Consider the following 15406-nt stretch of genomic DNA (forward strand, 5'->3'; position numbering starts at 1 on the left):
TACCTACATCCCACGCTGGTCACGTCCACTTGTCCAGTAGAATCCAGTAGGGGAATCTGTAAAAATGAGAGACAGATTACTTACCTACATCCCACGCCGGTCACGTCCACTTGTCCAGTAGAATCCAATAGGGGTACCTGTAAAAATAAGAGACAGATTACTTACCTACATCCCACGCCGATCACGTCCACTTGTCCAGTAGAATTCAATAGGGGTACCTGTAAAAATTAAAATGATACTTACAAACTGCAATCCACAGGAGGAGAGAGAGAGAGAGAGAGAGAGAGAGAGGGGGGGGGAGAGACTAACCTGCTGCTGCTGGGGAGACCGGCACACACTGCAGGGCCACGACGGGAGGACGGAGCCGGCGGAGGAGGGGGAGAGCCGCACACCGCCGCTCCTGTCAGCGGCAGCGGAGGAGGATGGGGCGCACACTACAGACGCCAATAACCGCCGGGACAATTAACACACACACACACACAATTAACACACGCACACTGTCCCACACACAATTAACACACACGCACACTGTCCCACACACACACAAATAACACACACGCACACTGTCCCACACACAATTAACAAACACGCACTGTCCCACACACACACAATTAACACACTCACACTGTCCCACACACACACACACACACACACACTTAACACACGCACACTGTCCCACACACACAATTAACACACACGCACACTGTCCCACACACACACAATTGATACACACGCACACTGTCCCACACACACACAATTAACACACACGCACACTGTCCCACACACACACAATTAACACACACTCAAACTGTCCCACACACACACAATTAACACACTCACACTGTCCCACACACACACACAATTAACACACTCACACTGTCCCACACATACACAATTAACACACGCACACTGTCCCACACTCACACAATTAACACGCACTCAAAACTGTCCCACACACACAATTAACACACTCACACTGTCACACACACACACACAATTAACAAACACGCACTGTCCCACACACACAATTAACACACTCACACTGTCACACACACACACACACACACACACACACACAATTAACACACACACACTGTCCCACACACACACAATTAACACACGCACACTGTCCCACACACACACACAGTCACACACACACACAATTTACACACACTCAAACTGTCCCATACACACAATTAACACACTCACACTGTCCCACACACACACAATGTCCCACACACAACACACACGCACACTGTCCGACACACACACACTTAACACACACACACACACAAAATGTCCCGCACCCCCTTCCCGCTAACCTGCACTCACTGCTGTTCAGGGCAGGGGCCGCACGCCCCCCCCCCCCCCCCCCCGAGGTCGCGCACGCGCATGCGCGCACCTCCGCGGTCGCGATCGCGTTCACACAGTCACTTTTGCAGGGGGGAGTAGGGGGAGGCTCCTGGCTGCCGCTGCCTGTCTATTGTGACAGGCACAGCAGCCGGGGAGACAGGGAAAGCGCCGCGGGTAGCGCCGGCGGAATCCCTGAAGCATGGGGCGAGTGGGCCGTGCAGGTGCCGGTGGCGCCCCCCTCTGTTGGGGCTGCCATGGCGCCCAGGGCACGTGCCCTGCTCGCCCCGTGCTAGATACGCCTCTGATTGGGAGTTATGCTTTACAATGGATGAAATCAGGGAAAATACATAAGGAATATATATATAAGTTGTCTAAATTTTCTCCAGAATTTTAGGATAGGTGTTACTGTCGGGTGTGAGAGGGGAGATCTTGCAACCAAGGTGAGTCTCTTTATATATTTGTAATGTAGAGTCTTCAAACATGTTACTATTCTGCTCATGTGGGTCACATGATAGCATTGTAAGAAATCATGCAATTGGAGGCTCCCTTGAGTCTTACTCCCGCATAAGTCATCTATCCTTACACATTTAATGATCCGCCGCCGAGCTGCCCGATGGTGGATACGGCTGACGAGCGACCCGGCGGCAGGGGGGGCAGTGACAGGTGAGTGAAGTTTCTTCACTCTCCCCGTCACCCGGCTCCATAGAAGTGCAGGCAAATATGGACGAGATCGTCCATATTGGCCTGCATGCACAGCCGACGGGGCACCAGCGATGTACGAGCGCGGGGCCGCGCATCATTCATCGCTGGTGACTCCACACTCAAAGATATCAACGTTATCTCGTTCAATAATGAACGACATCGTTCATATCTTTGAGGATTATTGGCCAGTGTGTAGGGCCTGTTATACCCCTTTCACACAAAAAATGCAGGGGTCTTACCCGGGAATACGGTCCTGGGATCATGCAGGGACATTCCCGGGTAAGACCCCTTGCATACCGCAGTCTGCAGCCCGGCATGTTGCCGGGTTACTGACGTCAGCGGTGACGCGGCGGGGGCGGCACAAGAGATCACATGATCTCCGAGCGCTGCCTGCTACATAGAGAGTGAACGGGAGCCGCGGCACATTGACCCGGTTCCCGTTCACACTGACCAGGTTCCCGGGAAGATTGCAGGGTTGAAATGCATTTCAACCCTGGTCGATTGCAGGGTTGAAATGCCGGGGCAGGAATCCTGGGATTTTGGCCCTGTACACTTTCACACTGAGAAATTTCCCGGGTTGGTGCGCGTTCATGTGCAATAACCTGGGAAATTTTGGTCTGTGTGAAAGGGGTATGAGTTTCAGCCATTGTTGACTCCACCTTAAATTTCCTATAATCTCCCTCTAGCTCTTTATAGATGCCCTGTAAATGAACGGAAAGGATTTGGAATATGTAAAAATAAAATAAGGAGGGTGTCCATTGTAACAGTTAATTTTAACTATCCAGGAGGCCATAACATCCTGTCAACATTTAAGCTTTGACCTAGTTCTCAGGATGGTATAAATTAAATCCACTTTAAAATGTTCTGAGGTTTTTCTAGTAATTACAATTCCCAAGTATCACAGCTGAGTGGGGTTGCAGGTGTAAGGAAACAAGTGCTGTAGTTCTGCAATCGCTTGGGAAGGCATATTCATATACGGAGCTAAATAGTTGGAAAAATGTATTTTATAATTGGTTAAATGTCCAAATCTGTGCAATTCTTGAAAGAAAGAAAAAATAGGAAGGGAAACTGCTGGATCCAAAATTATACAGTAGTAAGTAAATCACTTTGTGCTTTTGTTGTTCAGCTTCTCACTAATCCGCTTTGGTGAATTTGAAGCTTAAAGTACAGTATGACCACCTTTACTTTTCAATAATCCCACTCAGATGTCTGAAGAACGGCTTTTATTATTTAGTAAAGGAATCATGAATGTATGCAATAAGTGCTGAGATGATGTAATATGCAATACAATGTAATTTGTTGTTTGGTAAAAATGTAAATTAAAACAATAAGATGCAATATGCATGTGAAAAATGAAGGCAAGGCCAACATATACAGTACATAACATGGAGTATGCAAATATAACATTACATATGCAAAGAATAGGCCACAGTACAACTAATTCAGCTATCATGCATGACTGACTAAACAAGTCTGCAATGGCACAATTAAGGTCAGACACTCACCATCGAATGCTGTACCAGGTTGGAACTGTGGGGGTCATTCCGAGTTGTTCGCTCGTTATTTTTTTCTCGCAACGGAGCGATTAGTCGCTAATGCGCATGCGCAATGTCTGCAGTGCGACTGCACCAAGTAAATTTGCTATGCAGTTAGGTATTTTACTCACGGCATTACAAGGTTTTTTCTTCGTTCTGGTGATCGTAGTGTGATTGACAGGAAGTGGGTGTTTCTGGGCGGAAACTGGCCGTTTTATGGGTGTGTGTGAAAAAACGCTACCGTTTCTGGGAAAAACGCGGGAGTGGCTGGAGAAACGGAGGAGTGTCTGGGCGAACGCTGGGACTGTTTGTGACGTCAAACCAGAAACGACAAGCACTGAACTGATCGCACTGGCAGAGTAAGTCTCGAGCTACTCAGAAACTGCACAGAGAAGTCTTTTCACAATATTGCGAATCTTTCGTTCGCAATTTTGATAAGCTAAGATTCATTCCCGGTAGGCGGCAGCTTAGCGTGTGCAAAGCTGCTAAAAGCAGCTTGCGAGCGAACAACTCGGAATGACTCCCTATGGAGGTCATTCCGAGTTGTTCGCTATTTTTTTCGTTCGCACACGGTATGTGCAAATTTGCGAACATGTTGCAAAATTGCTAATATCCGCCCCAACGTATTTTTGATAATTCGTACGCAGTATTACACAAAGTGGGCGTACGCTAAATGATGTCGCAGCAATACGAAACCATCGCATTAACACAAACCTCATCGTAAAAATACTAAGTTTTCGTAGATTTACACATTCTTCTTAAAAGTGCACACTTTTGCTGAAAAACGCACCACAATGGGTTTTATTTTCTATTAAGTGGAATTACACCTTTCTGTTAAAAGTCCACAAGTCCTCCTCAATTACGAATCCAATTAGTGTAATGAATTGTAATGTTCATGATCAATTAAGTCTTTTAAAAAAACCTGAAGAACACTTTGTAGCCATAATTGTCCTGCAACATTTATTTTTTTAAATTATAAATATAGATGTTTGAAATGTGCCTGGTCTAATTTTTTTTATTTTATTTTTTGGTGTAGAGTTTTATTTTGTGATTGAAGGTGTTTGCATGTTTATTTAGACAATAACAACCTAATTTTTGTTATAATTTATTTTAAAAACGTACGTTAGATGTGTGAAATGTCTAAGGTAATAAATGTCTGATAGGCAATCTGCTGTTCCTTTATTGCATTAATAAACACAACACCCGCTTAACTTGAAATATGATTTGTTTTTATTTTATTTATTTTTTTGTAAATAAAAACTGAAAATATTTAATTAACAAAAAAAATCATCCAAATTTTTGCAGCTGCTCCACACTGGCCAGCAAGGATTGCAGATTTTAGTGCATGGTGGCCAGAATGCCCGCAAAAGTTGTGGGATCTCCAACTGCAACATCTGAAATTAAGAGGCAACATAAACATTACTAACTTACTCACATTACCTATTCTACAAGCAAGGAACAAACCACACTTTAATGCAGGCCTGTCCAAACTGCGGCCCTCCAGCTGTTGTGAAACTACATATACCAGCATTCCTTGACACAGTTTTGTGGTCAGAGAATGCAAAAGCTGTGTCAGGGCATGCTGGGATGTGTAGTTTCTCAACTGCTGGAGGGCCGCAGTTTGGACAGGCCTGCTTTAATGGCAAAGTTACTACATCATGACTGTTTTTAAGAAAAATCATTAGCAGAACAACACACAAGCCTGCTCAGCATTTTTTTTTTTTTTTGGCTTTGAAAAGTGTACCAGACCATGGGGTACATTTACTACTATGTGAGTTCTATTTAAGATGGAACGTTGACCATAGCAAACAATCAAAATTAAGAATATTATCTTGTAGAAGTGTTTCAAAAAATTTAAATTATAATCTTATTGGTTGCTATGGGCAACATCCCATGTTAAAGAGAACTACCATCTTAGTAAATGTTACACCATGTTGGCATTCATTCACATCTGGAGTGACGAGAATTCAATTTTTGGGGGGTTGGCCCTGCATCATCACACTGCATATCAACATCTTCTGAAGGACAACATATTCTAGCATGCCCACACTCCCTGAAAGCCACCCTTACTAAATAAGGTCAAACAGGTTTGGAAAAATCCAATAAGCATTTTGTGAGTGTAACTTTCACACCCCAAAATATTGTGTCGTTAGGCTGGCTAACAAAGTGAAGCATGTGATTTGAAAGTGCAAACATTATGAATACACAGGCACAAGTGTAAAAGACCAACAACATACTAAACTCCACTCAGGTATAAATGTTACCCCGAAAACCTAGCACATATAAACCCTGTTGTCCTAGCAACCCTGTCGACCTATTGAGTGTCGACCTACAGTGGTCACACAAAACATTGCACACATAAACACTGTACATATAATGACACTCTCAAAAATGTAAATGCTACATCTAGACCATGAAGAAGAACACAAACATTTTTCCTTGGTCCAAGATTTCCAACAGTACAACACTGCATTTTTTGTTATTGTAAGTGTAAGTAGGTAATCATTAATGTAAAAATGTTAAAACACTTACTTTCTTCTGCCACATGAGGACTCCCAGAATTTTCCTCTGGTGCTTCTTGTGCCCATTCACTGGGTGGGGAAGGCGGCTGGATGGGGGAAGGCGGCTGGATGGGGGAAGGAGGCTGGATTGGGGAAGGAGGCTGGATGGGTGAAGGAGGAGGGATTGGGGACGTCATTTCAGAGGGTGAGTCTGCTTGAGAGGGCGAGGGGGGCGGAGAGAGTGTTTGGGCAATAGAGGGTGAGGGGGGCTGAGAAGGGGACTGGGAAGGAGAAGGAGAAGGGGGCTGAGAAGGAGAGTGGGCCTGAGAAGGAGAAGGGGGCTGAGAAGGAGAGGGGGCCTGAGAAGGAGAAGGGGGCTGAGAAGGAGAGGGGGCCTGAGAAGGAGAAGGGGGCTGAGAAGGAGAGGGGGCCTGAGAAGGAGAAGGGGGCTGAGAAGGAGAGGGGGCCTGAGAAGGAGAAGGGGGCTGAGAAGGAGAGGGGGCCTGAGAAGGAGAAGGGGGCTGAGAAGGAGAGGGGGCCTGAGAAGGAGAAGGGGGCTGAGAAGGAGAGGGGGCCTGAGAAGGAGAGGGGGCCTGAGAAGGAGAAGGGGAGGTGGACTGAGAAGGGGACTGTGAAGGGGAGGGGGACTGGGAAGAGGAGGGGGACTGTGAAGGGGAGGGGGACTGGGAAGAGGAGGTGGACTGTGAAGGGGAGGGGGACTGGGAAGAGGAGGGGGACTGTGAAGGGGAGGGGGGCTGAGAAGGGGACTGGTCTGGCCTCCCTGCAGCAGCTTGCCGTTGTGGTGGTCCTAGAATGACATATGTTTTATATTTGTTGTTGCATGACAAATTTAATAAACACCATTTGTCTATTACACTGTTCTGTCCCATGTAAAAGACACAGGGCTAACATTGGCCCTCATTCCGAGTTGTTCGCTCGCAAGCTGCTTTTAGCAGCTTTACACACGCTAAGCCACCGCCTACTGGGAGTGAATCTTAGCTTCTTAAAATTGCGAACGAAAGATTCGCAATATAGCGAAAAGACTGCTCTGTGCAGTTTCTGAGTAGCTCGAGACTTACTCGGCATCTGCAATCAGTTCAGTGCTTGTCGTTCCTGGTTTGACGTCATAAACACACCCAGCGTTCGCCCAGACACTCCTCCGTTTCTCCAGCCACTCCCGCGTTTTTCACAGAAACGGTAGCGTTTTTTCGCACACACCCATAAAACGGCCAGTTTCCGCCCAGAAACACCCACTTCCTGACAATCACATTACGATCACCAGAACAAAGAAAAAAACGTGAGTAAAAAACCTCACTGCATAGCAAATTTACTTGGCGCAGTCGCACTGCGGACATTGCGCATGCGCACTAAGCGGAAAATCGCTGTGATGCGAAAAAATTTACCGAGCGAACAACTCGGAATGACCCCCATTATTTTGTTTGGCTAATTTGTAATCTGGTGATGTTGTCCATAGCAACCAATCTGATTATACATAACATTTGTGAAGCTCATTACAGAATCTAATCGATTGACTCATATTGATTGGTATAGGCAACATCACCAGATCTAAAATCAACCCACCTTATTAAATTTACACCACTGAGCAAGTTATTTGGTACAGTTTACAGCCTGTGTAGCAATTCTGTACAACAACATGCACTTGTTTAAAATCACTCTGCTACAGTCAGTACTGCTTGCCTTAACCACACACACTGTCATATTTATTAAACTAGTTCAGTCAGTGTGGCAATTTAGACACTATCACTTAGTGTAAATTTTCAAAGTTCATGCTAATAATATTACTTAGTGTAAATTTGCACAGTTTATGCTAATAATCTCTGTGTTATGTAATGTATTTAACTTACTGCGTCCACGCAGTTGCCGGATTTGCTGGCGGAGCTCCGCCAACAGTTCCGGCGTCCGCCTGCGGAGATCACTCCATCTCCTCTCCAGCTGAATGATGGTCCGCCTGCTGCTGACGCGGGTCCTCAGTAGGTGGCGGACCTCCGCGTAGGCCTGGCGCTTTAACCGAATTGGGACAAAGCGCCCTACGCGGCCTACGCGACGGTCCATCACCGCCACCAACACGCGGAGCTCACGCCGGATGAACGGTGCAGCACGCATCATGGCAATGGCGTTTTCCATATTTGGGCATATATTTATAGTGTGTGTTGGCATGTGATTGGTGGAAAATCTATGCTGTCATCTAAATAAACTTTATTGATGTGTGCATTGACTAAACTTTATTGCTGTCTGCAGTGCTGTGTAGAGCAGAGGGGTTAGTTCGCTATAGCGGAAATTTGCAGTCGCGGAAGAGCATGATAATAAACGAACCTATTCTCACAATTCCACACACACACACACACACACACACACACACACACACACACACACACACACACACACACACACACACACACACTTTTACTCTAATTTTTGAGTCAATCTGTGTACTCACCACATTTTGTATGAACAATCAGCTGCACAGTCACAAATTTTACAACATTTAGTATCATATGTTGTGTTTTTGTTTTGGAAAACAGGATTAGAAAAAAAAACAGTAATTACAACAATTTAGCAACGTAAAAATAATTCACAAAGAATAAAAACATTGTAAGGTTAACATGCTTGAATATTTACAGAAACAACTAATAATATATTCACACACACAAAAACAATTACACAAATGAGCTTTCAATAACTACCTAAATGACACCAGAGCAAAATGAACATAAACAGACAGTGACTTTGAGTTTATTTGTAAAAATTAAAAAAAAAACACTATACCTGAAATATTCGCGCACAATGCGTGCCCTTACTTCGTTTCCCCTCCGGGAAACACTCCCCCCACCGACTCTCCGCCCAACCCCTGGCTCCTCATCTGGCAATTCCTCTGTGTAAGGAAGGTCAACGCGACTCCTTACAGCGATGTTATGTAGAATAGCGCACAGGACCACAATTTTACTTACCATCTCCGGCGAATACATGATGTCGCCACCAGTGCGGTGGAGCACACGAAAGCGCCCTTTAAGGACACCAATCGTGCGCTCCACCAGCTGTCTAGTGGCAGTAAGCGCGGAGTTAAATGCCGTCTGTGGTCCTGGCCTGGGCTTACTGTAAGGAGTCATGAGCCAGAGGGTGCAAGGATATCCACGGTCTCCTGTTTGATGAGAAGAAAATAAAATAATTATAATCTTACATTTTATAATATTATTGTAAGTTAAAAAAAAAACACTCACCCAATTACCACATGTCTTGACCTTCCATCGATCTTAATCTGTGCCATATCCCTGATTGTCTAATGACATGGGCATCATGGGAGTTCCCCGGGAACTTAGCATTCAGGGACAGGATCTGGAGGGATGGCCCACAAACAACCATTACATTCAGAGAATGAAACAGTTTCCTGTTTCTATAAATTTCTTCATTATGTCTTGGTGGTACAATAGCTACATGTGTGCCATCCACAACCCCAATAACATGTGGGAAGCAACTACCACCTTCCTCAAATTGCCGCTTCACCACATCTAGGGCCCCAACATCCAAAGGCATAGCAATAAATTGCTTAACGCGCTTAATAAAAGCCTGGCTGACACGCCGCAGGACCTTACTGAACTGGCCCTGCGACATGCCAACCAGATCGCCAACAACATGCTGGTATGAACCAGTGGCCACAAAATGTAACAGAGCAAGGAATTGTGTCAATGCTGGTATTGCTGTAGGATACCTAATGGATTGTTCTAGATCACTCTCTATTATGGAGAGAGTGTCTAGGATTAGATGAGGTGGCAGCCTGTATCTGCGCACAACCACATCATCAGGCATCCCAAAAAGGAGGACACGGGTACGGAAAATTGGTGGCCTAGCACGCCTCCGTTGCCTTGGATGATGAGGAGCCGGTTGCGGTTGGAGGGCTTGCAGCGGTTGGGGTGGGAGTGGTTCCGTGGGTTGGGGTGGGAGGACTTCAGCTGCCACATGAACGGACATCACCAACTTAAAATGAAGGTAAGAATCATTTTTATAAAAAAAACAAAAAACAAAAAACATTGTCAGCCATAATCAAAGACAAAGTGTATGGGTGTTAACTTACTGCAGGAGCATACTCCATTTCTTCAATAACAAAATACGGGTCCAAAACACAAAATTGGAAAAAAAAAAAAAAAAAAAAACTTTAGCTAATTATTACAAACATAGGTTAACATCACAAATCAAAAAGTATTTGAGATTTCAAACATACCCATATAATAACTGACACAATATATATTCAAACAACTAAATATGAATAATGTAACTTAGTTTGTGACTTAAAAAAACCTTTTAGAAAAAAAGGGGTCCTTTAGTAGCTAATACAGCAAAAATCAGGCCGACTTTGTCAAAAGTAAATGCTTTGAAAACCAAGAAATAACACCTACTAGATAGAGAAATGGCCAATCAAAAATAAGATACACACTTGCTACAAACACACTCCAGGACACACAGGGATAGGCTACTTACCTGGTCAATCAATAAAGTGACCAATTTAGTTGAATAAAGAACAAAAAAACAGCCAACCGACTCTAAATCAAAATATGGATTCAAAATCCAAAACAGACACACCTACAAGAGACAAAGAAGGAGTCTTAGATATCATATAGACAATTACAACAAACAGCAACACACACAGGGATAGCCTACTTACCTGGTCAATCAATGAAGTGATCAATTTAGTTGAATAAAGAACAAAAAAACAGCCAACCGACTCTATATCAAAATATGGATTCAAAATCCAAAACAGACACACCTACAAGAGACACAGAAGGAGTCTTAGATATCATATAGACAATTACAACAAACAGCAACACACACAGGGATAGCCTACTTACCTGGTCAATCAATGAAGTGACCAATTTAGTTGAATAAAAAACAAAAAAACAGCCAACCGACTCTAAATCAAAATATGGATACAAAATCCAAAACAGACACACCTACAAGAGACACAGAAGGAGTCTTAGATATCAAACAAACTGTGTGAACAATATAACATAAACACTGTAAAGTACAGGTAAGAAATAAAAACATATGCCATACTAAACCATTTAAATATCAAACAGATATCCTCCAAAATACATAAACCCAGTTCCATTGCACCACCATACATACTTGGCTTGATAATTGACTAATATAGGAATACTCTCAAAAGAAACTTAGCCAAAAAAACGCACTACGCTATACAAAATGTTTAAAGCGAATAAACGGACATCTGTCTGCAAGACAATGCAAAAAATACTCACTGCAAAGTAGAACCAAAGACGACCACCTTCGAAGATAACACAGCAGTTTTTAACATCATACACCCACTCACACAGGCTGCAAACAAGGCTCTTAAATAAGCAGTACAATCAGTCACACAATTAGCATAATTTACACCTGTGTGAATTTTCGCTGTGCACGTAGCTATAAATACCTACACACCTGTGCGTACAGACATGTCATTAGCAACATGGCAACTCGTGGGGATTTGGCAGCAGAGATGGACCGCGTGCTGCGGCAGCAGGCAGCATTGGCACAAAGACAAATAGCATTGCGTCGGCAAATGCTGGAATCCGCCTCTGCGGATTCTGAAGAAGCAGGACTCCGTACTAGAGACATTCCACCTTCTGATACCCAGCAGTTAGGAGGGGTTACCCTGCCAGAAAAACAGACTGGGGAAACTGAGGGAGATTCAGCATTAGCCGCACAAACACAAACTACACAAGCAGCTAGTGAAGAGGAAGATGGTGAGGAGGAACAGGACCAAAGCTCACAGGCTACTTCAAGGCGAAAAAAAAGGCAGCCCGCATTCACTAAGAGGGAGTTGCGTGTTTTGGTCACACAGGCCATGTCAAAAATACATAGAGGACCAAAAAACATGGGTGCTGCTACCAAAGATCAAATCTGGAGGGACATCACTCATTCTGTGAATGAAGTCGGCTCTATAGTCCGAACATCACAGGAAGTTAGACGACGGTAAGTGTATATTGGCAGTCCATTATCTGTGCAAAGTATTCTTAAAAAGCTAGTTACATGTGATGTTGGCTATAGCAACCAAATGCAGAACATGTGTCCTATATATTAGATATGATGTCTATAGCAACCAAATGCAGAACATGTGTCCTATATATTAAAGCTGGAATGTTTTTTTTAAATATACCTTGACCCTATTTTTCCTAATATATGTAGTTGGGCCGACTTCAAATCCCGCCTGAAGGGCAAGAGGTCTGCGGAGTGGAATGCCTCAAGGGCTACAGAGGGCGGACCATCTGTCGCTGTGGAGTATACAGAGTTGGAGGAAGGAAGAACATCCCACTGGGCAGGGCACACGAAGGTCGCTCCGCAGACCAAGCCAAGAAGAACAGCATCAGGCGGGGAAAAAAAAAAGAAAGTGATGTCTCTCCAGATGGGCAGCACCCATGTTTTTCATGTTGTCTCTATGTTTTTTTTGTGTTGGCTTGTGTGGCCAGAATGGCTAACTCCCTCTTAGTGAAATGTATTATTTCTGTTTTGATATATTGTAGCCTGTGAGCTTTTTTTCCTGTACACCAGAGCCATCTTCCTCTTCCTAGTGTGCTGTGTATTGTTGTGTTTGTGTGCTGGCTCCTGAATCTTTCTCAGTTCCCCAAATATATTTGTCTGGCAGGGTGTTTACACCATATTATTTATTTGCATTAATATTATTATTTTGTCAGAAGATGGAGTTTCCCTAGTACTGAGTTCTGCTATGTCATTTTTGTCAGTGGCATCTGCTTGCTGCTTGGTCCATCTTTGCCTGTGATACTTACCTGTAGCCATGTTGTTTGGATCACTAAATATATTACAGCAGTAATAATAAAAAAAAAAAAAAAAAAAACAAGTTTGTGTACTTTATTAAAGTAAATGCATTATGTTAATCTTAGTCCAGGAAAGTTTAGCAAAGCAAATAGACACTTGGGGAACAAGGGAACAATCCGAAAATACATACAAGCATTGCATCTCTAAAAAAAATGCAACAGGTATGCCTTGCACCACACATTAATGTCCATATTATAAAAATAGTCACAACTCAGGTTTTGTTTTACTATGGGCAACAGGACATAATTTTAAACATTGTCAGATATTCTAACCAAAGATAAAAGTTTTATTTAAGTTAAAAATTAAGTGTATGCTGCATTATGTTGGTCCTGATATTTGGGATATACAAAGGTCACATTTTATGTAGTTTAGATGTTGCTGATGTAGTTTTGGAGTTTTGATAATTTCACTTGTTTGCATTTGGTAGTATTTAACACATTAAAACAAGCACTTAACATTAATGTTTATCCAAAAACTTAACTCACAATTAAAACCTTATTTGGCAGCGTTACAGATTTATAGGTGCTTAGAATAAACATGTAATGTGTCCACACAATTGCTGTTTGCAGTACTTCAGCAGAGCAGTGTTTAGCAAGTAATTGGACAACAGATGAATGGCATCTCCAATTAACTGCTAATTATTGCATACACACTTGTAACACTACTTCGCAAATGCAGAGTAACTGCAGACCTACTCGGCTGCTGCGTCAAGATTGCGAGGAATTGCTATGTTAAATTTAACATCGAAAACGCATTTCTGCAAAAACACGCCTACTGCTAGTTGCATACTCCCACACTAGACGCCCACTTTCACGCCCATGTCGTCAGATTGCGAAGTCGCGCCCCTGTCACGCCTTTGCCACTCCCCGTTTTTGTTTCTGTGTAACGAGCAGTTTTCTTTGTAGTATTTATGCACAAGTGTCGTATCGCTATGCTCGCGCATGCGTATTTCCGTTTTTGCTTTCAGGAAAGAGAGAGATGCTGCAGAATGTGGGTCAGAGAAAGATTATGCAGCAACTGGGGCAGAGAGAGGTGCTGCAGCACCTGGGCTAGAGAGAGAGAGGTGCTACAGCAACAAGGGTATAGAGTGGTGCTGCAGGACAGAAGTAACCCTTCTGCACAGCTACAAGCAGACAGACATATAAAGAGGGTGGCAGAGCTCCAGCATGTACCATCTGTCAGTGCCACCAGCTGTTTTTCCTCTGGCCTGCCCTGTTTCCTACCTATGGTATTCTCTGAGACCAAAACAGTGTGCACCCGCTCTGCTCCTGCTCTGCAGCTGCATATACAGCAACCCACAGTGCAGCATGAGGAGGGAGGGTGGCAACGCGCCCTCTAACTTTTTGGGTGCCCGGAGCTTGTGCTCCACCGGAGCCACCCTCGCTACACCCCTGCCAGCAGCCTCCCTGTAAAATAAAAAACTCTAACAAACTTTTCACTAGGAAAACTCTGGAGAGCTCCCCTAGTTGTGACCAGCTCCTCTGGGCACATTTTCTAAACTGAGTCTGGTAGGAGGGGCATAGAGGGAGGAGCTAGCCCACACTCTCAAACTCTTAAAGTGCCAATGGCTCCTGGTGGACCCGTCTATACCCCATGGTACTAATGTGGACCCCAGCATCCTCTAGGACGTAAGAGAAATAGGTTTAAAGTAAACTATGCTGAAAGGCATAACACTCATATACAGTATGCAGTTAGTAATGCTGCTTTCAGACATGTTACCCAGGAATTTGCCAGATTGAGCAAGCCAGCAAAATTCCTGCTCTCAGCTACGTGGCCCTGGTCGGGGGCAGCGTTGTGGACTCAGGACTTAGTCCTGGGTTGTTTCCCTTAACACATGCAGAAATCCTGGATTGATGCACATTGATATGCAAAATCCCAGGAATTAGCTGCATGTATGCAGTGGTAAAGCGTGGGGCAAATAGAGTTTACCTGAGCAAGCCAGGAGGATGGGCCACAGCACACCGGTAGAATTTTTTTTCTCTATTTCCTCTTTATTATACCTCAGCAGGTGGACATCAAGTCAGGCCAGGAGGGGTGTTGGGGGGGGGGTAGGAGGGTAGTAGGAGGGGGTACCAGGCTGGGTAAGACAAAACTCTGTGTGACTCCCAGCTGTTACAGTCTCGCCAGATGATGACATCATCATCTTGTGAGTCTCTCTCTCTCTGCAGTCAGCGCCATGCTCTGGGCTGGGGATGGAGAATGGGAGGGACAACTGCAAAGGTGGCTGGGCGTGGTTCTGGACTGATCATCACTGAGTCGTCGGAAGCTGTGTTGAGAAAAGCCAGAGTCCTCCCTGAGTGACTCTGTGGTGGTGATCCCCGCCTAAATGTAAATAAATATAATTTATGCATCAATCCATTACCATTAGTGTTGGTATTAGCTTATATGTATATATACATATATATGTATATATACATGCACTGTGTGTATGTATGTATGTATATATATATATATATATATATACTTCCA

Source organism: Pseudophryne corroboree, chromosome 5 (assembly GCF_028390025.1).
Source record: "Pseudophryne corroboree isolate aPseCor3 chromosome 5, aPseCor3.hap2, whole genome shotgun sequence".
Classification (NCBI taxonomy): domain Eukaryota; kingdom Metazoa; phylum Chordata; class Amphibia; order Anura; family Myobatrachidae; genus Pseudophryne; species Pseudophryne corroboree.